Consider the following 18,578-nt stretch of genomic DNA (forward strand, 5'->3'; position numbering starts at 1 on the left):
TCACTATTGTTTCACTTGTGTTCACTATTCCACCTTGGCAGGGAAGCCTAGATGCATAATTTGTGAGGAACTACAGTGCACTCCCGCTGTAGTAATCTGGAACTTACATAAGGTGCAAGTGTCTTCCTAGGACCTGGAGTGTACTACTTCTACTACGAAATTTTAATTACCAGCTGAATAAACATCCAGGTTGCTGTTCAGCTGGAAGCCTGCTGCATGCTTTGCATGCTTGTTGTGTGCTTGTGACATTCAAGTTATCGTTTCATTATTTTGTGGCCCCCTGAGACACCCTTTGATAATAAAGTAGTTCTGCCTTGCCTTGGGCAGGGTGTCACTCTGTGTGTGGCACAGAGATGAGAAAACTGACTTGGTCCGGCACCTACACAAGTACACGGCATTAGTAGATTGTGAGATGTAGCTCCTAGTCTCAAATATTATTACTTATGCATTTTTTCCATCACAGTTAATATTCTGAGTAGTTTCAATTGTCATCTATGGGTAGAATTTTCAAAACCACAAAGTGTCAGCCTAACTCTGCTTCCACCAAAATTGACAGTGTTTTTATTGACTTTGGTTTTGGGTGATGGTTGCGCACTATGAGGCATTTCATCTTGTACAATTTTGAAAGCCAAAAAGAATCTCCAAACAGAAGACCCCACTGTTGAAGGCATTCTGGCTAAATTAAATCCTTCTTTTTAATTCTGGCTCTCATTCCCCAGAATGTTTTAAACATTAGGAAAGGTATCTGACCATGAACATTTCAGACAGATGGGGACATAAACCTGGGTTAGAAATATGGGCAGGTCAACCACTGAAAGAGATAACATCTGCAAAATCACTTAAGAATTAACTATCTACCAATGTAAATAAACTTAAGTTCTTATCCCTAGAGCTCATAGAAGTTTTTTAGAGAAGTCTCAACTCTTTCTGTACCATACTTCAAGGACTTATATGAAATTGCTTTTGACCTGCCAGTCCTGAAACGTCATTCACTGACAACTCCTGGCACTTTATCCTAGTGCTGAAATCATCCTTTTAAAATTAAATGATTGTACCATTCTCCAGCATCCAACACAGTCCTCTAGAGTTTCACGCCTGGTCACAGGGAGGGTGGTTAAGCGCTCCAACAGGTGCCCAGAGAGACTGCGTGTAACCAAAACCCAACTGGGCAAAGCCTAAGCAACCTGATCTGACTGTAACATGCACCCTGTTTTGAGCAGGAGCTTGGACGAAGTGACCTCCAGAGATCCCTTCCAACCTCAGTTAGTCTCGGACTCAATGATTCTGCTTCTTTTTCTCTTATACCATTTACTGCTAAGGGATCTCACACAAAAACGCAGCTATACAATATACAAGCTCTCCCCTGCTAGCCTTAGCCTTTCACAATGTTTTCCTTGGGCCTTTCCTCTGCCATCCTAAGGAATACCCTGTTTCAGTATTTTCTCAAGATGTCTAGCCATCAGCTTTAAAGACAACACAGAACCTTAAGCTGTTCTCCCAAAATTCTTCTCCACATTCTCACTCATCAAGACAACAGGCACATCTTCAGCTCAGTCTCACTGTTACGTGCCATCTTTTACTTATCCAGCTCTGTAAACCTACATATTAAGCTGTATCTAAATGCTGCAGTTCCTTTATACATCAGATCTCTTACACGTATCCCTTCCTTTCAGTCACCAAGGATCTAAGATAGGGATCCAGAGACCTAAGTCTTATATTTGGTATTATATCTACTTCTATACATGATTTTGTGTGATTTTTTCTCTGCAGTTTTTCATGACTTACTTAAGATATTCTACAGTATCACAATTTTTTTGCTTACCATTATTATTTTTCCTTTTGTTAAAATAGTTCATCTCCTTAGTTAATTAAATATCATTTCTGTAAGCAAAAACAGAACATTCATTCCATGATCTTAGCTCTCTTCCCAGATCTCCTGTCCCATCTTTATTACTGGGTGACAGGAAGGGTGGCAGCAAAGATACTGGATTCGAGGTTCATAAAACCTGGGGTTATTTCCTGCATTTCAGTGGGTCTAGAGTGCAGAGCTTCACATGAATTAGTTCAGAGACAACAGCAGTTCAACTGGAATAAAAGAAGACTTTGAAACATCTACTTTACATTGTGAAAGCAAAATTCTTTATTTAAAGCTGCCTTTGGTATCCATCTACCTATTGAAGTCTAAAGGGTAAACGTATCTAAAGGCTATGCTAAAAACCACACCTGAGGAAAATGGGGTAACACTCTTTCCTCGCTCTTACCTTTCTTCATCTGCTTATGCTGATCGTAATATCTTTGCAGCCAGGAATATATTTTATTACACGTTTCCAAAGCCTAACTGGACATCTGCTCTTTTGAATGAATATAGGGATTTAAGCAGAAATTAAAGAAAAATACCAACAGGTTTTACTGCTTTGCCTTTTAAAGGGCAGCCTTTAAAAAATGCATCTTTCCTTACGCTGCAGCCTTCTAGAAGAGAAAATTCCTGCTTTCTAAGAGAACCAATGAGATTAACTTCTGTCATTTCATTGTGGTCCTTAAGTAAGGCTAGGAAATGCAGCTGAAACTAAAATCTTCCATACAGTTTCTGTTTTCTGTGCGTATTTTTGAATATCAGGTGACATATGTGGGTGGGGGAACTTGAAGATTAGCCTTAATCAAATCTCAGCTTTTGCTGGAACTTCCCAAAGCCTTTCTCACCCTTTACTCCTGACTGAAACATTTTGCTAGTTCTGGGTGCATTCCAATTAGAACTTAAAATACTTGATTTTGGGTTTTCTTGCAGTGTTCCAAGTACTTCCAAGTTCCATTTCATCATTCAGATCTATCCCTTTAGTCTTCTGTCCTGAAGTTAGCTCTAAAATGTTACCTCTGTGTCTGAAATACAGGCCACATTCAAACAAATCTTCTGGTGATTTCCAAAAGACTTTTGGTCTGAATAAGGAGGGAAAAATTGATCTTCTACCACAAGCAACGGAGATTAAATGTACAGGACTGAAGCAGACTGAACCCATACTTACAGCAGCTTCTTGATACCATTTTAGGAAGAAAAAATGAAAGGTAGCTTCACTATGTTTCTGTGTAGAAAGATTGCTCATCCCAGTCATGATCAGCAGAAGAAATTTCTAATATAAGAGGGTGGGTTCATAAAACAGTAGTTGGAGAGTGAACAAATAATCCAGAACAAAGTAAACTCTTAACCATCTTTCTCAGATGAAAAAAATAATCTTCGTAAAAGGAAAAGGAAAATGTAAACTTAGAGCTAGAATTTATGATCAGAAAGAAGATACTTGTGAAAAGAGGTTGATTTCACTCAAAGAAGCCCAGCAGAGCAGAAGTGTTAAGATGAGTCCTTGCTGCTATCTAGTGTCTAACAGAATGGGTCTCCTTTCCGGTTGAGGACTTGAAGGATGTTACAGAGTATGTGCTAACTGATACGAGAAGCCATCAATTTCTTTCAAATGATAACTAATTAAATATGCTGTGATTTTTCCTCTTCAGTTCAGCTTGCTTTCAATTGCTCATACCTTTTCTTTAGCTTTCTCTTTCTTCTCACCTCACAAGTAGAATTTTTTATCTACTTTCCTCATTTAACATCTTCTCTTGCCATCATGATCCCTTTCTGTTCCAGCTCCTGGTCTATTTTGCACCTCCTTGTATCACTCCCTTTCTCTTTTTTTTAACCTTTTTTCCTGTCTGTTTCTCCTTGCAACACAAATAACCTTGATTATATTCTGTCCGTAAGTCTGCTACTTCTACAGCTTTTACTCTGCCACCTCTGTTAGAATAAGTTTCATTAGGGAGCAGGTAAATATAATTTTTAATGATAAGACAAAATGCCTATTAAGGTCAATATTCACATACAAGAAATTGACACAAATATGAGCAGCAAATTTGTCTCATCAAAATCAGTGCAATGTTAATATAGCTCTTCCTACTGATTTTAAAATATATTTTTCTGAACTCTTAGCAATTATTTCTAGTTGGTAATTTCCGATATCTGTGTTATTTTTCTTCCTTTTCACCATGCACCTGTATTAGTTTGGGATTGTTTTGACTAGTTTGCATTGCATTGGTGAGGTTGCTGGTTTGTGTTGGGTTTTTTTTTACCAAACCACTCGCTCAGTTTTTATTCCTTACATGCATTTTCATTTCTTTCAATTAATTCATTCTATACTACCAGTTTTCTCCCTTAACTAGCTATAGCTGTTTCCTGCAGGCTTTATACTTGGAACATAGAAGAGCTTACTTAGCAATGTGTTCTCCCTTAGCAAGTAAGCCTAACTAATGGTTTCAGATACTCCAGGTATGTTGAACATGGCACCAATGAGCACACTGTCTAGAGTTGGTTTTTTAATTACAACTCAGGCCTCCTCCCGCTCAGTTCCTGGCAACTGAATTCAACCAAACTATTTTCACCATAGTCTCTAGTGACTTCTTCTTGACTCAAGTTTACAATTCTAGTGCTGCAGGCTTCTCATTCTTGGTCTGCCAGTTGTTCTTGACACAAATTTGACACTCATCGGCTTCAGGGTCTCCATTTTCTTCTGATTCTCCTCTGCCCTCTATAACAGCTCACAGAGCTACTTGGAGGCATCTTCATTCCACTCCAGCACTCCAAGGGGGATGGGATGTTCTGTCAAACCCCAGGTTTGGTTCCCTTCCCTTGTTCTGCCCCTTATCTCCGAATAATCACTTCCCCACTGCACTTAACAACTTCATGCTCATCACTTACAAATTCACGTTTCCACTCTAGGCATGAATCATTTTAGCCAAGCTAACAACTCAGCTTCTTTCTGACAACTCACTGTGGATGTGTAATCATCACTGTAAGCTTCACATAGTTAATCATTCTCCCCCAGTAATTTCTTTTCCTACCTTTGTCAACACAGTCTTGCACCATGCAAATGTTTCAGCAGATGAACTTTATACCTTGATACTTTGATTTCATCTCCTTTCTTAAGAGATAGAGACTCTTACTTAAGAGTAAGAGACATCTCTTACTCTTGCTTTTCATCATATTAAGTATAACCCTACCAGTCTTCTGTTTGTGGCACCTGTCACAGTCTAGCCCAAACCTACCTACTGCGTTGTTCGCTATTGAAATGCTGAGTATGAGAGGGTCCTTCCAAGTAACCTGTGACACAGCCACCTGTCAAATTCTGAGATCTACACTTTTGTATTTTCTTCTAGCCTACTTATGTGCGCCTTCACATTTCCCTTTAAAATGCTCCTTTGTTATGTGTACTAAAAAATTACAGTATAGTGAGATCAATTCAAGTTCCCTGTTCCTTACCAGACTGTGGTCCTCTGTTATCTTGTGGGGTTATTCTTAGATTATTAGCTCTAAGAGGAGACAACCACCTTGATAGCAATGGGTTTTGCGGTACCTCCATAAAAATTCTGATTTTAATAGAAATATATGCAAATTAATAAATAAATGAATAAATAATAAGTTGTCCTTGTATTAATGTTATGGTACTCTACAGTATTCCTGAACACTATAACGCTTCTGTAAATCACACATTTTCCAAATAAAATTTGCTTCTAAAGTATCCTGGCTGAGATTCGTAAATGCTTGCATAATTCAGATGATTGTGTCCTGAATTTCACAGTTCAATCACACTTATTTATAGTAGATGCATCAGTAGCTCCCTTATGCCACCACAGTCCGGTAAAATCAGTATACTGTAAAGAATCTACTACAACGGTAAAGTGTTGCACAAAGCCTACTGCAAATGAGTTTTACTCTAGTTTCCAAGTACAACCCATACAACATATATTTTCAATCTGGACACCCTGGGAAATCAATAAGCAATAAATAAGTACAGTGCAAGCTAAGAGCTCTGATGAGCTCACTTACATCTGAGCATTTTTTAAAAATACTTTTCTATAAATCAGCATCCAGTGCATTGCAGAGATACATCTACATGTTAGACTACTGGAATATGATATAATTGCCAGATGAGGTGATTATACTGTTGAACAACCAAAAAAAAGGCTTTCTATATATAGAGTTCTATTTAAACAGTGCAGATTCTTGATCTATATATAAGATTTTACAAGAGTATAACTGGAAAGAACAGCTACCGAAATTGCTAGAAAATAAAAACTTGAGTTGGCAACCAAAGGACATCTATAAATATATTGTATAACCAGTTACTATACACAGGCACATGTAAAAATTTCAGGGAAAGGTGGCAATGATAGAAATAGCTTTAGAAATAGAAATTCTACATACTATACAAACTTCTTAAGAAGCAGAAGCAATTTGACTTTTTAATTTTTTTTCTGAATTTAAATGAATGAGGTTTTTCTCATTAAATGCTGTGTGGCATGCTATAATTAATGTAACACTACACTCTGCTGAATGACACACCTGATTTATTGAAGGAGATGCCAAGGTAAGGAAAATAAAAGAAACCTGTGCTTTTCACCTTTCAGGGAAGTTCTTATGGGATCCAAAATTGATCGACATTTTTGTCAACATTTGAATATTTCTTAACACATCTTCTGCTGCCACCTATCTTACAGTTTTTATGAGAGGGGAAAAAAACCAGCACTGTACTCTTCCTAGTCCTTCATCTATAGTAGATCAAACCACTAACACTTTCATTACCATTTTGCTAGAAAATTATATTCCTGTTTAAAGATCCTGTGAAAGAAACTGAAAAACTTCCATTGGTTTGGATGGGTTCAAAACTGAGGTTCAAACAGATGCCTTTTTCTGAGTTGTTCTCACAGAACAAACTACCTAAATGGAGGCAAATGTATATGTAAATTCTCATCCTAAACACAGCGTAGCATGATGTCCACAGTTAACTTTACCTAGTGATAAGTTAGATCAATGGCATAATGCCCTTAATAAAAAATGGACCTGAAAATAAATAGTAAAAGAATGGGTTCAACTTCTAGGTATATTCACAAGCAGCTGAGCTTATCTTATATCTTATACAGCCTGTTTCCTATTGTACTGTACTGGCTCATGTAGTCACACGCATAGAGATACCTTCCCTGAATAACACCTTACCAGCTTGTGACCCAACGTGGTAGATAAAATTCCTACATACGAACTAGTGAACCTAAGCTTTATTTTTTAAGTCTGCAAACACCAAAGGCCACCTCTGTTCTTTCATCTGGTGAAATCCTGACATGTTTACTCAGCTTTTCCCCAGTGCTTTATCAGGCAAAAATTCCCATAGCTTTTCACAACTTGCTTTCACCAACTTTCCAAACTCACTATTTCCAGGGAGTAGGACCAAGGTGGCCAGCTTGTTTCATCGTGGAACATCTAGTAGGCTTAGCTCTCGAGTCTACATGTCCTTCCAGCCCAATTAAGTCTACTGGTGTGCACTGAAGATTGTCTACACAGATGTCTTTGGTTCTCTGAAGCAATTCTAGGTCCTTTACACCCTTCTCTCCTCTTGTCCGGCTTCCTGGGACTCCCCCAGTTGTGGCTGAATATGGATTTCCCCCTAAATGGGGAAGTTTCCCAGAGCAGACAAGACTCACAGAGAAATGAATGCAAGTCTCCAATTGTACTGAGCATTGAAAAGATCGCCCAAGGGACTAACAGAGGGACAATTAATTTCTTTCCTTGAACTACCTCCTCTCTGAATCTTCTGCTCACACTTCAGGGGGGAGGAAAAAAAAAAACCAAACACTGAAAAATATGTACAAGAATGATGATAGTCTAGCAGGGGATCCCTAGACCAAAGTGGAAGCAGGGATAAAGAGTATCATGCATGCAGATAGGACATTTCTTCCAAATTCTGGTTTTCAGAAAATAGCCTGAGGAAAGACTAAGGAAAACCTGACGACCACGTTCTGCTTTATCACACTTGAGAAGCAGGCAGAAGAGCTGAAACTCTCAGGAAAGCTGGAAGGGAGAAAGTCCATCCTGGTAACACTTTTCAGATCCAGCCCAGGTTATCTCTGGAGGAGGCAACCCAGAACAAGAGGGCAGGATAGGCCAATCCAACTGACCTTGGAAGGGGTTTGGCTGTGTCTACAGATACAGCTTTGTGGTTAATGATGCTCCTTCCTTATAACAGCACAGGAATCCAGTCCTATGTCCAGAAGAGGCAACAGGAGTTTGACCTCAATAGGATCATGACTAATGAGATCCATACTGTACCAGGCATTGTTCTACTGCATGTAGTTTAACCCCACTGAAACACAGATGAGGGCAGGACAATCTCTTCCTTTAGTGTTATTTTTCCTCTAATATCTACTGCTTCGAAACTTCCCCTTTTGTTCCACTCTATACTATGTTCTGTCTTCATGATTCACAAACTTTCTATTCTCTACATTCTTCTTCTTTCATTTTGGCTTAGTGATTCACCCGCATCTTCATTAGGGTCAAGAACAGCTTCACATGATATGATGTGTGAAACGTGGGGGCATTTACAGGAACTTAGAAGCATTTCTATAAATTCCTATCAAGAAAGGAGCTTTGTAAATCAGAATTTGGGGCTTTTTTCAAGTAAAGTAGTTTCACAGAGTGTCTTACTTCAGTGGTTTCCCTTTGTAGAAAAAAGAAACTAAAAATAATCATTATTATATCATAATGGTGTGATCTCAAAAGTTTTAAAACAACCTTTAATTAGCTCAATGATTTTTGCATCTGTTAGTGTTTACAATGTAGTAGTGCAACCAATATTTTTTTCTTTGGATTATTGCTTTGAAGGATAAATTTTGTAGCTGCAGTTTGATGGATGCATGTCACATAGTATGAATTCTTTCACCCACAATTCCAGTTCTGCCTTTTCTCTTGTGTTAGTGACAAAAAGAAGATTCAAACACTGAAATTCATGTCTAGGCTTGTAACTGAATCCTGGAGCTTCCAATCTGATGTCCCACTTCCTTCCTTGTCTCTACTTCTACTAGATTGTGCCGCAGATACTAATTCATGCTAAGTTATTACTTTCTCCCCCTATTTTAAGAAGGCATGAGTGAGAAAGAGCCACAGGGAAAAAATCTGTATTAATAGTTTCTTGTGGGTGTCTGTCAATATATCTTGTCATAATCTAAATCAGGGACTGACTATTACGTGAAGAATATGAAAATGGAAGAAATTAAAAATTAAGAAGACTGTGAATTTCAACTCTAATATTCTCTTTTTTTGCATGCACAGATAGTTTAATACTAGCTTAATAACCAAAGAAAAAAATGAACTTTAATTAATCATGTAACCAAAAATCCTAGAAGGAAAAAATGCTGTTCAGAGCGGAATAGAGTTATTTTGCTATTTTGCACTAAACGCCCCCTTTTTTAAAAAAAAAAGACAATAAAGCAATAAAATTATTTTCAGTTAGAGACTGGACACAACTCTACTCACACCAGTGTTGCCTGGGGTCCAGGTTTAATCTTTACACTCTCCTTCAGTTTGATGCAATAAGCAAAGGAACATGACTCTTACTTGTACTAGGTAGTTCATCGAGATTGATGCCCAGGTATTAATGCCAAGACTTTTCAACTGTAACCTGCAGTCCCTGTCCTACAGTCCTGCTCCAGTGTGGATTTGAATGCATCCAAAATCTCCATGAAAAATACCCCAGATTTGGGTGGAAAATCTGCCAAATGGCCATATATTGTTTGACCTCAGTGAATGACCAAAGCCAAGCTCTTCAAGAGTCAGCCATCAGGATCCATCTTTTGGTTAGCCTGACACACAGCCTGAGGCTATCGTCACCACACTGATCTTTAGTACATAACTTATTTCAAACTGCTAGGCAGCAAATCTGGTTACTGAAGGCCACAGCAAGAGTACATGCTGCATGATCTTAATCAAATATGCTTACATTATAACGTCAAATAACCTCTGCCCAGTGTAGCACAATTATGGGTGAAACCAACAGCTGCTAATAGTCTAACCGCTACGCCAAAACCCCTTGCCAGATTTTACTCTTGCACTCCACCATCCCCTACTCTGCTTCCTCCTCTACAGCTCACCCTGTTCTAAGGGCAAATTCCCAGAGACGTCCATTCCCCTGTTCATGATTTTCTCTAGAAGGCATCTGCCAGTTGTTAGCAACAAACAAGGATTTGTTTTCAGACTTCAGGCAGGTGAACCTTTCTTTCACCAGCCACAATGTGTTGCTTACTCTGGGGAAACAAGTAGCTGCATAGCAATTGAAAAGAGTCAGCCAGTATTTTTGTGACTTGAATAAAAATGAAAAAAATGGACACAAGCACCTCCATGCGGAAGGCTGACACCTTGCAAAGGCAGCCAACAGAAGAAACAGCCACCTCCTCCGCTTCCCTGAGTGGCCACACTGGATCTGTCAACTGTTCTGTGCAAAGCATTTGTACCCACACCCAAAGAATGGAAAATCTCTACAGCGCTGTGCTAGGTTAAGAAATGGGACCCCCTTGCAATTATATCAGCAACTCTCCTCTGCTCTGAAAACTTTCCTGAGTGGGAGTAGTGCGATGAAGCAGAAAGCTGGCTTAGCTCCTGAAAGTGCCAGATGGGCACTGGAGAGAAATCTTGCCATAAGCTGCAAGCCACAGAGAACAACTTTCCAGGAAGGGAAAGTCCCAGAAACTACCAGCAGGAAAAAAGCCTGTGGGAAAAACAAGTCACAGCCTTTTCCAGCCAAAATCAGCCTCACTTCAGGTATCACTGAACATTCATTCTATCACTCCCTCAAAATACTGAAGGGAATGACCCAGTACCAGACACAGATGAAGGTAACCAAGCAGCTTACCATTTTCCAAAACATTGCAATACATATATGATGTGCCTTTCCTTCATGTTCATGCCAAACATCTTCTGAAGGAATTCCATTAGCACTCTAGGATGCACACAAACCATTTGCTATTGATATAAAACATCAGTCTATCCACTTGTAGCAGGGCTGCAGTGTTTTTCAAATAATTTCAGACAGGGAAACACACCAGATAATGACAGCTGTTTAAAGGTACACCACACCATTTCTACACACTAACCAGCACAAGCAGATTCCTCATAGCACACAGAGGCAAAAGAAAACCTTCCCCATCAGGGCCACTTCTATTTTCTTTGCTGCTGAGTCAGCATCACATTTGCCTTTTGACTGATCCCTGAGAAACTTCTCTTTGCAACACTGCATTTTGCTATCTTCCCATTACCTCCCAATTGAAACCTGGAGGAAAGCACAAAATGGTATAAAGATGATCCCGATTTGTGGCGCTTGCAAGATATCCAAAGCTATTCAGTTTCTCTTTTGCCATAGACTCCCTCTGAACAGTGCTGGGCAACATGCATCATCTCTGTGCTCAGACTACTGAAGAACAACTTATTTTTCTTAAGAGTACAGTCACTCAGATACCATAAAACAAATATAAAATTTAACACACAGCCTCTTGTATGCCCTTCAAAAAGAAAGGCTGGGTGAGGGGCAGAAGGGTTCCCCTGCATTGGAGGCCAAATCGTAACATTTAGGAATTTTCTATGATCAATAACTCATCGACCTGTGAGTTTCAGAGAACACTCGCAGTGCCTTTATCATCCTTGTTACCTATTGCCTCTCACTTGCAGCGGATGTGGGTGCTGTGGGCTACCAGAAAATGTTGGTAGAATATGTTCCTCTTGCTTGAGAGCACATTTCACAGTGAAACTAACTGATCGTGAATAATTCCATACCACAGCCTTGGACCTTGTTTGTATCTGGATGGGAGGTATCAAGCAAGCCAAAATGCAGGGACAATGCTGGGACCTGCACACAAGCATTCCCGGCTCCCAGTCAACCTTCCCTCTGGGACAACGAGCTGAAAACACTGTGCTGATGCCCTGCGAAGGACAGAAAACACATCAGGGATCTTCTGTCCTGGTTTTGGCCGGGATACAGTTAATTTTTCTTCTTAGCAGCTAGTGCAGTGCTGCGTTTTGGATTTGGTGTGAGAACAATGTTGATAGCACACTGATGTTTTTAGCTGTTGCTGGGTGATGTTTATATCAAGACAAGGACTTTTCAGTTTCTCAGGCCTTTCCAGCCAGAGGGCTGGAGGGGCGCCATAAACTGGGAGGGGACACAGCCAGGACAGCTGACCCGAACTGGCCAAAGGGATATTCCATACCATAGGATGTCATGTTCAGTATATGATCTGCAGGGGGGTGGCTGGGACCTGTGGATCACTGCTTGGGGACTGGCTGGGCATCAGGGTGGTGAGCAACTGTATCGTGCATCACTTGGGTTTTTCCTTTTGGATTTTATTCCTGTCTCTCTCTCTCTCTCCTTTTCATTACAATGTCATTGTTGTTATTATATATCAGTTATTAAATTGTTCTTATCTTAACCCATGAGTTTTACCTTTTTCCCGATTCTCTTGCCCATCCTAGTGTGGTGGAGGAGAGCGAGCAGCTGTGTGGCGCTTAGTTAAACCACAACACAAGCGTAGGCTGTAAAAGCCAGTGCAGTGGTCAAATTCAAGCCATGAGGTATGAATTCCCAGTAGTACAAATTCTAATTGAAGTCAACTTGAAATAAAATTGAAACTGAAATGCAATTTCATTCATAACTTTCTTCTCTAGCTGATTGAATACCATTGTTGACCACAGTAAATATAATTTGTCATCCACTTGTATATTTGGCAAACCTTTAAATCCTTGGTAATGAATGGAACTACATATACATGAGATGATCGCTTTCAAATTTTCCAGGCAACTCCAAAATTTACACAACTAATTGACCTCGCTGCCTATTTGCAATATCTTGAAAACCAGCGGAAATCACGGTATTGAGTCTCCCAAGTGGTCCCCATGAAAATATTTTTTCTAATAATGGGAGAGAGGAAAAGAAATTGTTCAGAAAGGGAACTGTATAAGCCCTACAAATAAAAACTGAAGAACTACAGTTTCTAGATGGAGGAAGATCCCTCTCTGTAAAAAGCGTCTGGGATTCCACCAAGCAGCCAGGGAAGATCCAAGGTCACAGAACCAGCAGAGATGCACTGATTTCAGTTCAAGGGGTTTTAATGTTTTATATGCAGTCAATATATCAAGTTTTTGGACCTCTCACAAAGGAAATATGTATTATATAATTTGAGGGGAAAATAGCTACTTCATCTTTGTTGAGTTAGTGTAAATATTTAGCAGCAAATTCTACTTTGGAAAAAAATGAGGATTCTGTGCTTAAGTGCAGGCCTTATATTCTGTCCTTTACTTTTATTACTTATGTGAATGCATGCTTTTCTGTAAGTACATGCATATGTACATATATTTAGTGACTAAAAGAAAAAGAAGATCACAGAAAATTAAGGCAAATGTATGTGACTGGATATACTGGTTTTACTCTGACATACTAGCTCACTGGTGAGTTGGATCTGAATAAGCTATGCCTGGCACACCACTGAAGCAACAAGGTAAGCAAAGGTGACTTCTATAACATCTGTAACATACACAGGGAGAATGGGAGGGATAATGACAGCATGTAATTATTTTCCTAGAGCCAATATGCCAGAGGGGAAATTTTTTCATGTCTCCAAATAAAAGGTGTCTTTTCAAAGGTCTAGATTTGCTTCACCATCAAGTGGGGACTTCCCTTGATGGGGAAATCTCTAGGTTCTCTGTCACAGCGACTTTCCAGCCGTGTCTGAAAGAGACTGGAGTAGCCCCTACAAATCAAACCGTTGTCATTAAGTTGAATGAATCACATAAAGTTCAATTTAAAGTTTTCTTAGCACACTGCATCTCTGTAAAAATACATAAACACAAATATAAAATATTAAATAAAAAACACAAATGGCAGCTCAGTACACTGCTATTCAATTGAAGTCAAGACACAGTTTCTTATGGTAAGCACAGAAGTGATTGACAGAAGTCCGATTTATAGAAATTGTAAAGTATCAGTGGTACTTTATAACTTCATGCAAAAACATCTTTAGCAGACTTTGTCCTAGTAACAGACACCAGTAAGTTGAATTGAAGAAAGACCAAGAAGAGAGGAAATCGTACTAGTTTAATTTTTTAAAGGACAATTAGCAAATTCAGTGGAAAATAGGGCTGGTCCTTAATGGACATGCTGACTTTTTGGTACCTTTTTTATTATTATTTCAAAATAAATTACTGAAATTTTATTTTAGGCTTCATTCCATGCTTTATGTCCCCACGCACTTCTAAAATTCCACCAAACCACAAATTAATTTATTAACAGACGAGCTCTTTAGCTTTTGCCCTCTCTTCTCAGAACTCAGCCATTCTAACCTGGAGCTGCTCACATTTCAAGGTGGCCAGAATATACACTCATTGGAAAACTTGAGACACACTCCTTTACCAGAAAATACCTTTGTCTTCATGTAAAGGTCTTCTAAAGCAACAGGACAACAAGAAGGTAGTAAATTTGGTGCAGAGAGCATGACATAGCAGTTCACATTTCTGAGGTAAAGTTATGGCTCTTGGTATTTTCTTAGAAATTTAATGGAAAACCACAATACAAGTCTGGTCCATTGGCTGCCTGCCAGGAAAGCTGACACAGAACCCCATTGCTGGGACCACGCTGGCCCCAGGGAGCACCCAGGTATAGGGAATATAGGAAAAGTAAAATAAGAACTGTACAGCTTCACCCAATTTCTGAAGAATTAAAGGAAAAGTTGGTATGCATAAGGTCCAGAAGACATAGGAAGGATATCCAAATGGCCAAATTTTGTCTTTGTCAAAGCCCTGGAAAGCAAGGCTGGCTACTGATGAAGGGATGAATGAGTATACTCAGAGAGGCAGCAATCACCAGGGCAACAGCAGCAGTTGCTTCCACCGTTCTTCAGTTGCCCCAAGAGCATCTGAAGTCTCTCCCTAGCTCCACTGTATCTCATCTCCCAGTTCTTCCACCTTTATCTGCTTCTACCCAGCCTTGACATCTCTGGGCAAGTACTGGCACCGGGCTAGTCCTGGCTAACATGCTGTGTCAGTAAGACACCACAGAGAATGTGGTGGCACCACTCATGTGTGAGATGTTCTCAGCCACCAACAAGGGAAGAATTTTCTGAACAGGCACGGAAATGAAACAACGTCCAGTTGCAGAATACAGATACAAGGAAATGAAGGCTCAAACAGCTCCTGGAGAAAGGGAGGCCCACGGGCTAGGCAGTACTTTCATTACTCATAACGTAGTTTCATTATGTATGTAGTCCCTTTGCTTTCTCTCACAACTTCCTTTCCAAAAGCTTGTGCAATACACATGCTAAGATACCATGCTACTACTACATTGGGAGCAGCCTCCACATTGCTGCCAAAGTCCTCAGGATCTGTCTGCTTCATGCAGCCTCCATGTTTTTTGTTGCATTTTTTAAGTGAGCTCAACATCTCTTCTCTTCTGAGTCCTTCAGCATAACCCTCAGCAAGGCAAATATAAAGAAAGTCAAACAAACCCCAGAGTATGCAGCAGGACTCAGATACTACTACAGCAGCCCAACAGGGGAAGGAAGGAAGCACAGGACTTCTAAACTTCTCCTTTCTCACAAGGTCTTCCTGTGAGGGCTTTTGCAGGCCAGCATTGTAAAGTGAGTAGCTACAGCATCAGGCTGCAGTCTGATGCAATCAATCCAGTACACAGGATTTTCAGACTCACAGGGTTCAGTTTTAAGGCGAGTACTTTGAAAAGCTTGTTGCTATAGGCTTCCCCCCCCCTAGTATTTACATGGAAAAGACACTATACACCAGACCTGAGCTCAATTCCTCTGCAACAGTTCCTCCATAAAAACGGTGACTGACAGAGGTTGTGAAATGCCTTCATCTTGTTTTGTAATGCACACTACTACCAGGAGTCTTAATATTGTTTATTAGGAATATTAAACTAGCATGTCCCGGGGATCAACTCCTACAGAGTCATCTATTGGTGAGATACATCAGTTGAAGTTCTGTCACTAGGTTCATATTAGATTTAGCGGCAGTGGAGGTTCAAATCCCAACAAGATAACTCATCCCTCCATCTTTCACAGATGTGAGACTTCTTCTGAATATGGCTTCATTTCCAAGGAAGAGTTTTGGAAACACTGAAATATAACTTCATTAAAAACTAGGATAAAATCTTTTGGCTTCTCTTTTTTAGAGGAACTGTGTATGATTGCCGCTGTGCTCAGACTGCCTGCAATAATTATGTACACTGTTGCATAGCTATTTTAATTAATAGTAATATAGAATCTCTTAAACTGTATGAAGACTTTTGACATTGAATAAACTGCCAGTAAAATTGAAGATTTTTACATATGACAGAAATGGTATCTTGAACGATGGGCATTGGCTTAATAAATGGAGGCAAACAGTAAAAACTGGTGTTACATTAGGTAACTTCGCTGAGCTGAGTTCAAGCTGAGCACTTAAATGTTGTTAAGAGTATGTAAAGACTTGTACCCAAGTCAGCATGAGCCCTTCTGTTGACAAAACAATGATTTCATTTATTATCAATAGTAAAGAATTACATCTAAGACTCACAGTCTTAGTTTCATTCAGGTTATTTGGTTTTGATTCTGGGTCTTACTGGAGACTTTTTCTTGATTTTCATGCCCACAGCTGTTTTCCTGTTACTCCTGTACTATCTCTATATGCAGAGAAGGTCATTTGGTTCGGAATATTACATACACAGGGAAATAAAGGCTCACTTTCTTAATTCTTTCACAGTTGCATGAAAACACTTGCATACAATCATTTCTCTCCACACACCTACACTCTTTGTTTAAGAACCAAAATTATTAATAAGATTTGGCACATGATATGGTACGATCTTGGGACCTGGGGACAGAGTTAGGCTTTCAAGCCTAAAGCCCAAGCGCACACACGCTGCCGCTGAACCCTTGGCTCTGAATGTGTCTTTTCAACTCTAGGGGAAGCCAGAGGAAACCTCCCCGAGTCGCACCTCTCACACACGGCAGCACTGCTACAACTGTCATGATTTCTGCTAGATGGTGCTGGCTCTGAGCCATCTTCCCCTTTACGTAACGCACCTATCTGTCCTCCAGTGCGGAGGGGTTAGACGTATTGTGTAATACACTTTCAGCCTAAGCTATTCTTCTACAGAGCCCTCACCTGTGAGTTCTGCTGTGGGTAAGGAAAAAGTGATGTGTCTTTGACATCTGAGTAGACCACTGCCATTTCCTTCTCATGGCACAGATTCTCCACCTCAAGAGCAGCTCTCAGTGGGGTTCAGAAGAAGACAAATTGTAGCTGACACCAAATGATGATGACGATATGGACACAAATTGCCAACAAGCTGCTTGCATAGACAGATCTTGGAGACACAAACAAGCATGCATTCCCACATCTGTTTCAAACAACATAAATAGTATTTTCATAATTTTTGACATGTATCCTAGCATGTAATTGTAAGCAGGCAGTTTTCCAAAATACAATTGTTTTGTGGAAGTGGTGAAGCAAATAATCAGTGCTATCAGATACACAAAGAACTATTAAGATGTTCTTCTCCAGAGACCTTTCAACATAGAGAAAGAATTATTTTAGGTTTTATACTGCTCCATAGTAGCAAGTCTAGCAAAAAGGTTAGATACGGTAATCAAAACAAAACTGAAATTTGTCTTTAAGAACAATACTTTCCAAAAGCAATGTCATAAAGACAGGACACTGGCATTAGCAAGTCAAGTATCAACCCATATTAGAAACCGTAAGAAGAGCTTTACAAGCATTACTTGCCATGTGCATGCACCCAAAGAAATGAGTCACTACATCACAAGGGATGAAACAATTAGAATTAGTGAACACTGGAGGCAATATATTCACACAACCTTAAGCGAAGTGTTGCCCCAGCACAAGTAAGGCTCAGCAAAAACCTGGCATATTTCCAGTAGGCCTGAAAACAATGCTGTACTTTGAAATGTATGGCTGGAGAGAATGGTTTGACTAAATGTCTCTGCAGCGTAACCTCTGACAACCTGGGATGTTAAAGCAAGCAGTTCAATATTTGTCCTATGATTTTTATTGGAGCAATGACCAGAGGAATCTAAGTGTGATCTGTACCCATCATGTTAGGTACTCAATATTATGCAGATCTGCCTGTACTACTACAGATAAAGTAAAAAGTACTGCCATAAAATGCAGAAGTTTGAAGGAGAGCAGTGGAGAGGCATCTTAGTCAAAGGTTTTGGTAGGCAAACAAAAAAAGGAAGAAACTGGTTTCTGTTAGTCCCAGGCTAAATGTTCCTGCTTGACTCCTGTCAAATCGGTAATAAAGCAGGTGACTAGTTATCCACAGAGGTTTCTATTATCTTTTCTTTTTTTTTTAAACTGTATTCTATGACACATTTACACAGATCGGAAACATGGAGTGCATGTTCCTGTTCCTATTTCTCTCATCCTTCCATTGATGTTTCATTTTGTATAGCATTCCCTACAGTTAAAAAAATCACTTGGGCCAAGAGACCACCGTATTTTGTGGCAGCAAGGCCTCCTAAGATCACCTGAAAACCACCATCAGAACACAAGATTAGTCAGTCACAGCATAGTTACCCTTCAGCAGGGAGCATCCGAGTTTCATCACTCTTGGGTGCTTCTCAAACAGGGGTGCACGATGCTGTCAGCCTTCACACCACGTTGACCGTGATTCCCCACAGTGACAGCAGCAGCAGCAGCAGGGGTGCAACAGACGTGG

The 18,578-nt window shown here is 39.8% G+C and overlaps 1 protein-coding gene across 2 annotated transcripts in view; it reads right to left on the minus strand.

Moving 5' to 3' along the window:
• DUSP22 (dual specificity phosphatase 22) overlaps positions 1 to 18,571 on the minus strand; it is a 76,816-nt gene extending 58,245 nt beyond the window's left edge. Inside the window, exon 1 of one of the 2 annotated variants that reach the window (XM_037380481.1) lies at positions 18,437 to 18,571. The gene's annotated coding sequence lies outside the window, so the exon portion shown is untranslated. Of the gene's footprint in view, positions 1 to 17,002; positions 17,213 to 18,436 lie in introns of those variants that run through there. The other variant, XM_037380480.1, reaches the window with a different exon arrangement.
• Between the last annotated feature and the right edge of the window lie 7 nt (positions 18,572 to 18,578).

This window comes from Falco rusticolus, chromosome 3, assembly GCF_015220075.1.
Source record: "Falco rusticolus isolate bFalRus1 chromosome 3, bFalRus1.pri, whole genome shotgun sequence".
Classification (NCBI taxonomy): Eukaryota; Metazoa; Chordata; class Aves; order Falconiformes; family Falconidae; genus Falco; species Falco rusticolus.